This window comes from Sus scrofa, chromosome 1 (assembly GCF_000003025.6).
Source record: "Sus scrofa isolate TJ Tabasco breed Duroc chromosome 1, Sscrofa11.1, whole genome shotgun sequence".
NCBI lineage: Eukaryota > Metazoa > Chordata > Mammalia > Artiodactyla > Suidae > Sus > Sus scrofa.
This window is the reverse complement of record NC_010443.5, coordinates 100663278-100677076: the sequence shown is the minus strand read 5'-3', so window position 1 is coordinate 100677076 and position 13799 is coordinate 100663278. Positions and strand designations below refer to the sequence as shown.

General features: G+C 39.9%; 1 long non-coding RNA gene across 2 annotated transcripts in view; it reads right to left on the bottom strand.

Annotated features, from left to right (window-relative positions):
* The window catches only part of LOC106506676, a 39163-nt gene continuing 25848 nt past the window's right edge, over positions 485-13799 (bottom strand). The window contains exons 2-3 of one of the 2 annotated variants that reach the window (XR_001302119.2): positions 12782-13007; positions 485-1591 (exon numbers count right to left, since the gene is read on the bottom strand). This is a non-coding gene — a long non-coding RNA (uncharacterized LOC106506676). The remainder of the gene's footprint in view (positions 1592-12781; positions 13008-13799) is intronic. The other variant, XR_002344399.1, reaches the window with a different exon arrangement.

Genomic DNA, 13799 nt, shown 5'->3' with positions numbered 1-13799 from the left:
GATAGTTAAATGTCAGTATTGAAACCTAATCTTTAGCTGCCGTCTTGTAGATACAAACGAATGTTCACCAAGCATGTATTTTGTATTTTGTTGCATTGTACACTGCAACTAATAAGCCAAGGAATCAACATATATTAGGTGCGTGTACTGTTTCTAAAAACCACAAACTAAGAATGATAAATTATCAATATAGTTTAGTATTTGCTAATTTTACTACACTCTTTTGTTATGTATATGTAGGGAAGTCATAGGGATTATAAATTCAATTTGAGTAAAGTTTAAAACCATATATTTTATGATAAAGGGCCTTTAACTTAAGATGGCCAAAGCACTGATATTATATATTTGCTGTAAAGAGAATTATAAGAGTTTTATTTTTCTGATATTAAAAGTTACTTAATAAAGACTTGTTTCCATTAACTTGAATGTATTCTCCTTGGTGTTTTTCATGTAATCACTAATTTAGCCTGGAAGATTGCTTATTTGCCAGAATTGAAAATTTACTTTTACAAAGTTTCCCTCTCCCCAGACAGTGACCCGTGTTCGTTCTTTTAGAGATTTTTTTTTTGTGTGTTTTTAGTATTGAATGTGTTGTTTCTGCTGCTATCCAGATGTAGCTTTTTTCTTTAAATAAGAGTCATATTATAGCAAAATTAGAGATTTGGCTGGTTTTAGATGGTGTAGTTACATGTCTATAGAGTCGACCACAAATAAATCACTGTTAACCTAATTGTAAATAAAACAGTGAATGACTTTATACATGTTAATGTTAACTAAAATCCCAAATCCAGCTTAGACTCTACAGTTTCCATCCTTTGTTACGGATTTTTATCGTTTTATCACAAAGTCTACTAATTTTACTAAACTATTGACAATATTTAGACCGATATTTGTCTAATTTTCTAATATAAAGGTACAAGTTTTTAGCTTTTAGTTGCTAAGTACCTCCTGAAAGGTTTTGTGGTTGATAAAAAAAAAATTACTCCAGTAATGAAATTGACTTGATGCTTACTGGGATAAATTGTTGCCATTTGTTAAAAAGCAAGAATAAAGACATTTCTAGATTATTTTAATAAAACCAAAATTCTATTTTTAATACTTACAGGTATTACACAACCATAGTAAATCTTTTCATTGTAGGCTTTGGATCAATTCTCTGGCTGTGCTAGAAGACTCTGGACTATAATGATTTAATGATGGGCAAGCTATTGCCCTATAGAATTATTGTACTAGTTTTAGGATTAGCCTTCAGAAATATAAAAGTAAAATTGAGTGTGTATTTATTTATACAGTTCCTGCATAGATTGAACAGTGAATATGAATTTAACTTTACCTAATAAAAAGTCAAGATCTTTCAGAGGACCTTGAAAATAATCTACTTTGGAGGTTTTCCTTGCCAGAAGAAGCCAAAACTTTGTCTGAAACTAATGTTAGTAAAACTGATAAGCACTAATACAAGGTCTCCAACTGAATCTGCCTTTCCTCACATACCTTCATTAATTTTCTTATTTATAAAAGGACAGGAGGAGAGAGGCTCCAGGAACCCCATGGTCCTATGTTACCAGGGAATTTCTGCACCACACCAGACAACCTGCAGAGTGAATAATCAAGAATTAGGCAAACCTACTGAGAAAGACTTGACATTATTCCATTTATATAACCTTGGAGGCTAAACTGAAAACATTTGGATTGACGAGCAGCATAGTTCTTTCTATAAAGGAATTTATCAAAAGAATCCCCTTGTAAAGTAGGTTTTTAGCAAGAGTGAGAAAGACTAGAATTAGGTTTAGAAAATAGGTACAGAAGTGTTGTTATACTTGAAATTATTCTTACTAGTGGATCTGTTAGCATAAAAACATTCTCAATCTACTACCAACCTTCCCTCAAACTTCTATTCATTCCAAAATTTTTTATAAATAACATAGGTAAAGGATGTTATAATACAGGCATACCTCAGAAATATTGTGAATTTATTAAAGACCATGGCATATAAAAGTTATGTTTACCCTATACTGTGCTCTATTAAGAGTGCAATAACATTATGCCTAAAAAAAAAAAAAACAACAAGCACACCTTAATTAGCAAATACTTTGTTAAAAAAAAAAAGCTAACCAACTTCAAGTTAGTATCTTTTTGCTGATGGAGCATCTTGCCTGATGGGGACAGCTGCTGTGACCAATCAAGGTAGTGACTACTGAAGGGTGGGGTGGCTGTGGCAATTTTTTAACATAAGACAACGGTGAAGTTTGCTGCATCAACTGACTCTTCCTTTCATGAATGGTTCCTCTGTAACATGCAGTGCTGTTTTGATAGCATTTATGCACAGGAGAACTTGTTTCAAAGTTGGAGTCGGTCCTCTCAAACCCCATGCTGCTTTATCAACTAAGTTTATTTCATCTTCTAATTCCTTTGTTGTCATCTTAGCAGCCTTCACAGCATCTTCACCAGCAGTAGATTCCATCTCAAGAAGTCACTTTTGCTCATCCATGAGAAGCACCTCCTCACCCATTCAAGTTTTATCATGAGATGGCAGCAATTCATGCTCCACTCTTAGTTCTATTTCTCTTGCTCTTTCCACATCTGCCAGTTATTTCCTTCACTGAAGTTTTGAACCCCTCAAAAGTCATCCATGAGAGTTAGAATCAACTTCTTCCAAACTCCTATTAAAGTTGATATTTTGACCTCTTCCCATGAATCATGAATGTTTTTTAATGGCATCTAAAATGGTGAGCGCTTTCCAGAAGGTTTTCAATTGACTTTGCCCAGATCCATTAGAGGAATCACTATCCATGGCAGCAATAGCCCTAAAATGTTTCTTAAAAAGTAGGGAGTTCTCTTGTGTCACAGTGGATTAAGGATCTGGCATTGTCACTGCAGTGGCTTGGGTTTGATCCTTGACCCAGGAACTTCCATATGCCATGGGCATGGCCAAAAAAAGTAAGACTTGAAAGCTGAAACTACTTGATGCAGAACAGATGCTGTGTTAATCTCGTGGTAAATCTCTATCAGAGATTGGGTGACCTGGTACATTGTCAATGAGCAATAATATTTTGAAAGGAATCTTTTCCTGGTTTAAAATATCATTAAACCATGTTGTAAATAGACATGCTGTCAGATACGCTTTGTTCCATTTATTGAGCAGATTTACATAATTCTCTGCTGTATGCAGCAACTGAGATCTCAATTCCCAGACCAGGGACTGAACTGGTCTTAGGCCTTAGAGGTGAAAGTGCTGAATCCTGAATGCTAGACCACCAGGAAACTTCTGATTTAGCATAACTCTTATTAAGGGCCCAGAATGGAGAATGAGCACTGACTTCAAGTCACTGGCTGCGTTCACCCCTAAGAGTCAGCCTCAAAAGGCATTGCCCTCTCCTCTGTAATGAAAGTCCTAGGTGGCATCTTCTTCCAATTTAGGGCTGTTTCATCTACATGGAAAATCTGTCATTTAGTATAACCACCTGCATTAGCTATCTTAGAATTTCTGGATAATCTGGCAGCAGCTTCTATATCAGCCCTTGCTGCTTCTCCTTGCACTTTGATGTCATTGAGATAGCTTTCCTTAAACTTCAACCTCTGCTAGCTTCAAACTTTTCTTCTGTAGCTTCCTTACCTCTCTCAGCCTACATAGAATTGAAGAGAGTCAGGGCCTTGCTCTGGATTAGGCTTTGGCTCATGGGTATGTTCTGGCTGGTTAGATTTCCTTCAAGAAATTTTCCCTCGAATTCATGACTTGGCTAACAGCCCTAAGAGGTCTAGCTTTCAGTCTCTGTTGGCTTTCAACAGGCCTTCTTCACTAAGTTTCATCATTTCTAGCTTTTGATTGAAAGTGAGACACGTGACTTCCTCTCACTTGAACACTTAGAGGCCACTGCGGGGGTTATAAAGTGGTCTAATTTCAACACTGTTTTATCAGAATAGGGAGGCTCAAGAAATGGGAGGAAGATGGGGGAACAGCCTGTTGATGGGAGCAATCAGAACACACATTGATGAATTAAGTCTGCTATCTTGTATGGGCACAGTTAATGACACCTCAGAACAATCACAATAGTAACATCAAGGATCACGGATGATCATAACAAATATAATGAAAAAGTTGGAAATACTGCAAGAATTACTAAAATGTGACACAAAGTGAGCAAATGCTGTTGGAAAAATGGCGCCGATAGGCCTGCTCAACCCAGGCCTTGATTTGTAAAAAGTACAATAAAGCAAAGCCCAATAAAGCAAGGTATGCCTGTATATTGTGAACATCTTTTTCCTGTCAGTATACTTCCTCCCATATTTTAGTGGTTGCAGTAATATTCTGTTTTATGGCTATTCCGTACTTAACCATTTTCCATTAATGATTAAATAACTAGCTATTGAAAGCACTCATGAAATAGGGAAGGACATGGAGAAACCTAATAAAGAGGTTCCCTTTTAATAAAGATTAAGCATAGCTGTTCTCTTTAAACTACCATCCCTTCCTACTTGAGTATCTCAGAGTAGTTATCCCTATAAGTGTCTTCAGCTGAGCATGTGAACGAAATTATGAATGTTAAGTTTCCTTGCCAATTGGGGATGTTTCTAGGCTGCATCCTCATTAATGTTTATGTGGTTTTATATTTTAAAAATCGCATTCCTCTGCCAGTGCAATAGAGCTTCTGTAGGGAGGGTAAGAAGTTAGCCTTCTTAAACGGTGAATAGTATTCAGTGATCAGAAATGGGTTGGAAGGCAAAAGAGGGAAAAAGCTGGAGAGAAACCACATCTCTTGGCCCTTGGGGTGTGTTTTAGAGGTCTTATGGGAAATGGAGATGTTTGTCACCTGATGCCTAAATGAGTTCCTGCTGCCTTTGTGTTTACAATTATGAATCATTTGTTTGCTTTATATAAGTGATAACACACAGTATGTGTCTTTTTCTGACTTGTTTTACAAAGTATAATACCCTCCAGATCCTTCCATGTTGTTTTGCCTTCATTTATATAAGATAGAAATATATCTTATATTTGAAAGGGGCTTTATGACTTCCTCGTTTTTTGCTTTTTAATAAATTTTATTATAGTTGACTTACAAAGTTGTATTGGTTTCAGGGGTACAACAAAGTAAACCAGTTGTACATATACATAAATCCATTCCTTTTCGGATTGTTGTCCCATATAGGTTATTACACACTATTGAATAGTTTATCTTATGCTATACAGTAGATCCTTGTTACCTATCTATTTTATATATAGTAGTGTGTATATGTCATTCCCAGCCCCCTAATTTATTCTGCCCCACACATGCCATGTTTCCCCTTTGGTAACCATGAATTTAGTTTCAAAAACAAAACAGAAACAGACTTAAAGAGAACAAACTAGTGGTTACTAGTGGGAAGAGGAGCAAGACAAAGGATTAAGAGATATAAATGACTATGTATAAAATAAATAAGCTATAAGGATATATTGTACGGCACAGAGAATATAGCTGTCTTATAACTTTAGAGGGAACATAATCTAAAAATTATTGAATCACTATGTTGTACACTTGAAACTAATATAATATTGTAAATGAACAAATTTCAATTAACAAATATTTTGAAAAGAAATTATGAGTTAATATTACTGTATCTCCTAACCTCCATATTTAGCCTATGAATCTGCTTTATAAATTCTATATTTATCAGCCTTTCAAAAGAAAGCTAATTTTTAATAATTTGAATTCAAAGGCAAAAATGGCAAGCAACCTTCAAAAAGGGTGCTATGCTTTTATATAATGCTTCTAATAAATTCCAGAGAGCAACTGTTTTTGCAAGTCAACTATGATAGCTCAGCCTTCTCCCCTTTATTTACCACTTCAAGTGACATATAATCGAATGAAAATGTCAAGTGTATATACTTGACAGTGTTTACATTCTTTTTTTGACAGTTTTTATTCCTTTTTTTTTTTTTTTATGGCTACACCTAGCGGCATATGGAAGTTTCTGGGCCAGGGATCAAACCCAAGCCTTCACAGTGACCCAAGCCGCTGCAGTAAGATTCTTAACCTAGGGTGGGGGAAAAAATGTAATTGTAATGTATACATGTAAGGATAACCTGACCCCCTTGCTGTACAGTGGGAAAATAAAAAAAAATATTAAAAATTAAAAAAAAAAAAAAAGATTCTTAACCCACTGTGATACAGCAGGAACTCCCACTCTGATTTTTAAATTAAGTATAGCTCAAATAGTTCAGAGTATTTGTCAGAGGTCCTATTGTACAGCACAGGGAATATAGTCAATATTTTATAATAACTATAAATGGGGAATAATCCTTAAAAATTGTGAATCACTATGTACACCTGGAACATATAATTTGTAAATCAACTAAAACTCAGTAAAAACATAAAAATTTTAAATAAAAGTAAATGTAAATATAAAAATTATAAATCTTCAGTCTTTGTGAGAGCTTACGCAAAAATACCTATTTAAATATGAAAGTCTGGGAGTTCCCTTCGTGGCTCAGTGGTTAACGAACCCAACTAGTATCCATGAAGATGAAGATTTGATCCCTGGCCTCACTCAGTGGGTTAAGGATCCAGCATTGCTGTGAGCTGTAGTGTGGATCACAGATGTAGATTCAGATCTGGCGTTGCTGTGGCTGTGGTATAGGCTGGCAGCTGCAGCTCTGATTTGACCCATACATAGCCTGGGAACTTCCATATGCTGCCAGTGTGGCCCTAAAAAGCAAAAAATAAATAAATAAATAAAAATTTAAAAATGTAAAAATAAATATGAAAGTCTTATGAAGGAGCTACAATATTCAGCTGAATACACAATAGAAAACTGAAAAAAAACTGGCTTAGTAATGAGCTTGCTCATTCAAGAAGAGATAGTATATTAACACAACACTGTAAATCAACTATACTTCAATAGAGACAGTAAATGAGGGACAAGATTATATAAATCTTGGTTCAGTGCCTAAAGCAACATTTCAGTGTTTACTAAAGACACTGGCTGTGTCATGCATAATTTACTGTGTCTATTAATTTTAAACACCAAGCTAGGAAAAATCAGTTTCACCAACTGAAAGACTGTATAAAACCTCAAATACAGAGATCACCAGAAACAAATACAGGTTCTGTTACATTGGAATATTCTTGGATAAGTCAACAATAGCTAGCTTCTATTCAAACTGAAAATTTGAGGGATTTTTTTAAATTATGTGATCCTGGAACTATCAGAATGTAATGATTATCTAAAATGAAAATAAATTATAGGTATTTCTCTATTTTAAAAAGAACCAAGGCTCTAATCTATTCCATGACATTACAGTGGAATTTTTTTTGCATGACCTGTTGCTGCAATTTCAAGGGAATTACCCAGGCATTTTAACAAAAGATTTACACAGGGTAGTGGTTTCAAGTCTACTTGAGTCATAGTTGTAAAATGCTAAAGTATGGAAACGAGGCCTTGTACTTGAAAGACCAATCTAAAACCAGAGAGCTAAGATTTCCACAAGGATTGAGGGAGTACTTGATAGCTTGTGGATTTTGCTAATGCTAAATATGTGTAAATCATCTAGATTAAAGTCTCTGAGGTTCACTATTTGGTGGCAAGTAAAAGAATATGATAATCAGGTTTATAAGAAATAGCCAAGCCCACTACAATTAAGGAAGACTACAAAGCTACAGAGAAAAACTGGAGAGATGGGCCAGTTCATTTCTTCCTCACTGGTGGAATCCACAGAAGAACTTGCTGGAAATTTTAAGAACTGTGTATGTGTGAAAGTAATTATGTGAGTTTCTCTTAAAGCTACTTAAAACAGGGAATTCCCGTCGTGGCGCAGTGGTTAACGAATCCGACCAGGAACCATGAGGTTGCGGGTTCGGTCCCTGCCCTTGCTCAGTGGGTTAACGATCCGGTGTTGCCGTGAGCTGTGGTGTAGGTTGCAGACGCGGCTCGGATCCCGCGTTGCTGTGGCTCTGGCGTAGGCCGGTGGCTACAGCTCCGATTCAACCCCTAGCCTGGGAACCTCCATATGCCCCGGGAACGGCCCAAGAAATAGCAACAACAACAAAAACAACAAAAGACAAAAGACAAAAAAAAAAAAAAAAAAGAAAAAAAAAAAGCTACTTAAAACAGCCTAAACTACCTTCGATTAAGGACATTTTTTCCCTTTATCACTAAAAACCAAGAATGGACTATGAATGAACACTGGGTTGTATTTGGATTAAATAGCAACTTTCCTTGTTATTCTGCACATGGCTGAATGTGAACTTCTTGGAAACTGCACATTTTTTAAAGTCACCCAGTGGTATTGTTTAGGATGTTTCTTTTTAATTCTAGTAGTTCCAGTTATCTAGAGGCTAGACAGAGCTTTCTATGTTTGTCTTTTCAGCACACAGATGATGGTTCTCAGAAATTACGTTCTTAGAACCACCATCTCATTGGAAGTTAAAAGAACAAACCCCTAATGGGTCTAATTTTCCTGGCCTGTTCCCAGTGGCTTTTCTTGAGCCACATGAAAACCTGTGAGATCTTATTCTCCTACCCAGCAGCTTGTGAGGACTCTTGAGTCAGTCTCATATTTTATATTTCCTCTATCCAAGCAGGTGATAATTAGCACTTTTTGGAAAATATACTTTCATATCAAAGATTCTGTGATCAAGAAATACAGAAATGGTCTCCTACTCTTATTTTCCTTACTTGCAAACAAGTCTTTCTGAATGTTCTACTCCATTTTTTGAAGCTTCTCAGTGGCCTCCCTTCAATTGTCATCCTTATCTTTTTTCTTTTTTTTAACTTTCCCCAGGAACAGCAGCACCCTTTAGTGATCCCTTCCACCAGGCTGGTCATTTGGGCACCTTAGGTCAACCCTTCTAGATAAAATATGGAATCACCTGGACTGTCCCCGAGATCTTTAAATCCAGGTAGGGCACTGAAGGGAACTGGGTGTACCACCTTTTAGAGTACATCTGATTTCTCAGTCATTTCCCGTGTTTTCCTGGTTATTTAGTCTCTGAAACCACTCCTGGGCTAGCCCCCCCCCTCTCCGCCCCCGCTAGCTTTGGACTGTATTTCAAGTTTCCTTATTTTCTGGCTTCCGTAAAGGGCATCTAATGCCATACTTTGCAAATGATGTACTGGGAAGCTCATTTTCCTTATGTGTAAAATGGAAATGATCACCTACATGAAATTCCAGTAAGAAACTAAGACCTGGAGATGCTGTGAAACAATCTGCCTTCCTCGGCAGCAGCCCTCTTGTTCTGGTTCTTTGCAAAACCCAGCATGACGCTGAAAAAATGTTGAGGTGCTGCTGAGAGCAACGACAAGTAAAAGTAAAAAGATTTCCGATTTTAGAGTACGACCTTTAGTTTAGTTAGGTGACCCAGGTAGTGCAACATGAATTCAGGTGCGTAATTTTATTTCATCTTTCCCACAGCCCTAGGGGTAGAGGGACTATTATCTCCATTTTGCAGAGAGAAAAAGCTGAGGCTTAAGAGTTTAAGTGACTGGCTTAAGGTAATGATAAAAATCCCCCAATCGAAAAGCATTTTCAGGAAGATTTCATAGAAAATGTCAAGAAAGTTGCTTACAACTGAGGGGTGAGCATTTTTCATAGAATGCAGTGGTTTCCTAATTCCTGGACATGCCAATCAAAAGATTTCAGCAGCACTTCCTAATAACATAGGGTTCATTAGTATTCTCAAATTATCATGACCATAAGGGACTGAGGCTAGACTAAGGCACCAAGTTTTGTTTCAAAATTGATTTGTGGGCTCAAACTGGGCACTTAGAGTGCTCTGAGAAGCAAACGAAATGTCAAAACTGGTTGAAACTGAGGTCAAATCAGGATTTTTTTTTGTCTTTTTGTCTTTTGTTGTTGTTGTTGCTATTTCTTGGGCCGCTCCCACGGCATATGGAGGTTCCCAGGCTACGGGTTGAATCGGAGCTGTAGCCACCGGCCTACGCCAGAGCCACAGCAACGCGGGATCCGAGCCACGTCTGCAACCTACACCACAGCCCACCGCAACGCCGGATCGTTAACCCACTGAGCAAGGGCAGGGACCGAACCCACAACCTCATGGTTCCTAGTCGGATTCGTTAACCACTGCACCACGACGGGAATTCCCAAATCAGGATTTTGACATAGGTTTTTAACTTCATCTTTGAGGCCATATCATAAAAAGATACTGGCCCAGGCAGATAACTGTTAACTTTTTGGGGAATCGGTCTTTCCAGAATCATGGAAACTTTACCAATAGTCTCTTAGTATGTAATTTGCTTTCTCTTAGAAAAGAAAAAATGAGAGATGGGCCTCATCTATTTTACTACTGTGTTACTATGTGATGCCTTTTCCTTTTCCTAAACCACATTTCACCCTCCAGCTGCTTTCCTGGTCTGATCCTCTTATTGCTACTGCTTTTTCTCATCTTTCCAAAATGGTTTAAATCAGTCCACTGACTTATAATGAGTCTTAATTCTGAATCCAGTTTCTCTAACTTAACCCTGTGAGAGATAACTGCTGAAGGTGTCCAAATTGAGGGAAAAAAATTCCTCTTCCAGGATGTGTGTAATTTTCATTTGCTGCCAGATCCCAGATTTATAATAAGCCTGTTTGCTTCTCCCACCCCAACCCCTCCATCTCCTTATCTGAGGGGGCTGACCTCAGCTTCTCCCTTTACATAGGGGCTTTCAGCCTCAGCAATGGGGCTGGAGGGAGGCACTGTCCCGTGCCTTGTTCAGTGGCATCTCTGTCCTCCACCTACTAGACCTCAGTTGTACACACACACACAGTTGTGACGATCCAAAATGCCTTCACATGCTGCCAATTGTACCCTGGGGGGCAAAACTGCCCCCAGTTAAGATCCGGTGCTTTAGAAAAACGTTTGAGTTTATTTAAATAAACATTCCACCGAGCCCTCATTTAGCCAACTTGAGCGAGTTCAACATACTAGATGTTCTATGGGCAACTGACAGAAAAACATTTTTTTTCCCTTTTATGGAAGTTCCCAGGCTAGCGGTGGAATTGGAGCTACAGCTGCCGGCCTACACCACAGCCACAGCAACATGGGATCCAAGCCACATCTGCATCCTAGACCACAGCTCATAGCAACACCAGACCCTTAACCCATTGAGCAAGGCCATGGATCAAACCCGCAACCTCATGGTTCCTAGTCAGATTTGTTTCCACTGCACCACAATGGGAACTCCCAGAAAAACATTTTTAAATGGCTAAAATAACCACCATTTATGAGTACCCGAATTAAACATGCGACTAAATGTTTTATGTACAATCACATATATTTTGTGTGTCTTCTTTTGTATTTTTAGGGCCGCACCTGCGGCATATGGAGGTTCCCAGGCTAGGGGTCTAATCAGGGCTATAGCCGCTGACCTACACCACAGCCACAGCAACGCCAGATCCAAGCTGAGTCTGTGATCTACACCACAGCTCACGGCAACGCCAGATCCTTAACTCACCGAGCAAGGCCAGGGATCAAACCCGAAACCTCATGGTTCCTAATCAGATTCGTTTCCATTGTGCCACGACAGGAACTCCTATATACGGTCACATTTAATTCTTAACTCTGTGACAAGCAAGAGGTCCTCTTACAGACAAGAGAACCACCCCAAATGAATGAACCTGGCAAGGGTCACACAGTGAGGGGCAGAACTGGCATTCAGCCCAGGTTGGCGGGATTCTCACACCCCTGCTATGTTGTTTTCTTGGCCTTGGGCAGCTTATATGTTGATGCAGATGCCAAAGTCTGTACTCCTGAGCATTGGGCCCCCCTCCAAAAACTGTCTCTCACACTTTTCAGGTCCCCTAGAGATCCTGCTGCTGCCAGGCCCAGACCACTGCTCCCCAAGGGCTGGTTTTATAGATACCTAGGCCTTCCCTCTACTGCACCCACCACCTGGGACACACTGTCCATCACCTGGCAGTTCCATCAGGTTGCCTCAGAATCTGTTTGGTAAAAGATGCTGTGCTGTTTGCAGCACAATGAAGAACAAAGCTGCCTAAACATCCATGTTCTGGATGCCGAGATTTTATTTGAAAACACAGGAGGACATCTGCCCCTCTCTAAGAAATCTCATTTTTATGTGCTTTCCCCATCCGACCCTGGTTCCATGAAGGAAGCATGACCTCCAGGCCGCAGGAGGGGTTGGGAGAGGCTGTCTTTACAGGGCTTAGAGCATTTGCTCCGCATTCTCAAAAGATGGGAGAAGTCACCTACATGTGAGACCTTGGTCCTCCCTGGCAGATCTGCAACCATGCTGTGCGGCACCAGGGCTTCCTGGAACTAACACCCAGGGACTTCTGAATCTTCTAGGATGGGATACGAACTCGTTTGATCCAGCAAAGTTCCCCAACAGCTCTGTCACTGTATCACTTAGACTTTCAAAAAATCACGAGCTAATCTACAGAGACCAGAAACCAGCATGCTCCAGACCTCTCTACCACCTAACCTAAGCTTCGAGAACAAACGCCCTTGAGTTGGTGAGGCTAATTTTACCCGAACATTAGAGTCACCTGGGAGCACTTTGAGCCTCACCAGTGCTGGACCTCACCCGCAAGGCCTGATTCAGTTGGTGTGGGTGGGCCAGGCGAGGCTCTATGGAGGGGTGGCAGTGGTGGTGTCACACTCTCTAAAGCCAGCCTTGTTAAAAACCGCAAGCCCAAAATCTCTTGATTACCCTTGATCAATGAACAACGCGCATTTTCCAAACATCCATCTTTGGTATTAAAATACCTTAAATTACTAAACTTCCCGCATACACCTCCAAGAGCAAAATCAACGAGCCTGGGAGACATTAATCACGTATCACATACCCCTTGGGGTTACTGCTTTCATTTGAGGCAGGTGGGATCTCGGTCGTTAAGAGCCCTTCACGCTCTCACTGTCTGCAAAGCTACGTCAGGAGAGAAATCCGCCAGCTTCACATGCGTTGGTCCTTTTCCTTGTGCTTCTGGGAAGTCCTCTCTCATTTGAGCCAGTGCCTGGACTTCCCCACGGCCAGGTTCTTGAGGGCTTCAGAGGCTGCACAGTTGCAGCTGCCTCCAAGCACAGGTAAAAGAGGAACAAGAAGTTCTGCGTGAATAACAAACATCATCTTTTGACCAGGAAAGATGACACAAAGAGGGGAAACTCTGACAGTTACAGATGTGGATGCTGAGGCCCAAGCCAGGGAGAAGGCTTCTTACTCCAGAGTCCACACCCTGGGGGGCTCCCAACGCTCTTTCTTAAATGCCTTTCTTTTTATTTATTCCAGAATTCCTTTTATGATGATGTTTGACCTTTCCTTGGGTCTTAGAGGCAGGGCGGTTACAACGTTTGCAGAGGGGGAAGTGAGACTCCGTGAGGCTGCTAGAACTGGAAACCAGGAAGCTCTGAGGCCAGAGCAAGGCTTGGGGAAGCTGAGCTGCCCATTTGGCTGGAAACAACCTCCCATGGTGCCCACCTGGAGCCTTCCTTTCCTCAGAAAAAAAAAGTAGCTTTTTTTTTTTTTTTTTTTTTTAATTTGTTTTTGTCTTTTTAAAGGCCTGCGCCTGCGGCAAATGGCAGTTCCAAGGCTAGGGGTCCAATTGGAACTGCGGCTGCCAGCCTACACCCACAGCCACAGCAACACCAGATCTGAGCCAGGTCTGTGACCTACACCACAGTTCACAGCAAGGCCAGATCCCTAATCCACTGAGTGAGGCCAGGGATTGAATCCACATCCTCATGGATAACTAGTCAGGTTCGTTACTGCTGAGCCACAATGGGAGCTCCCTTTTGTAGTATTTAAAGCTTTCTGGATGCACAGCTCCTATTAATTATGGTAAATCACAGTCCTTGGATGGGAATTTC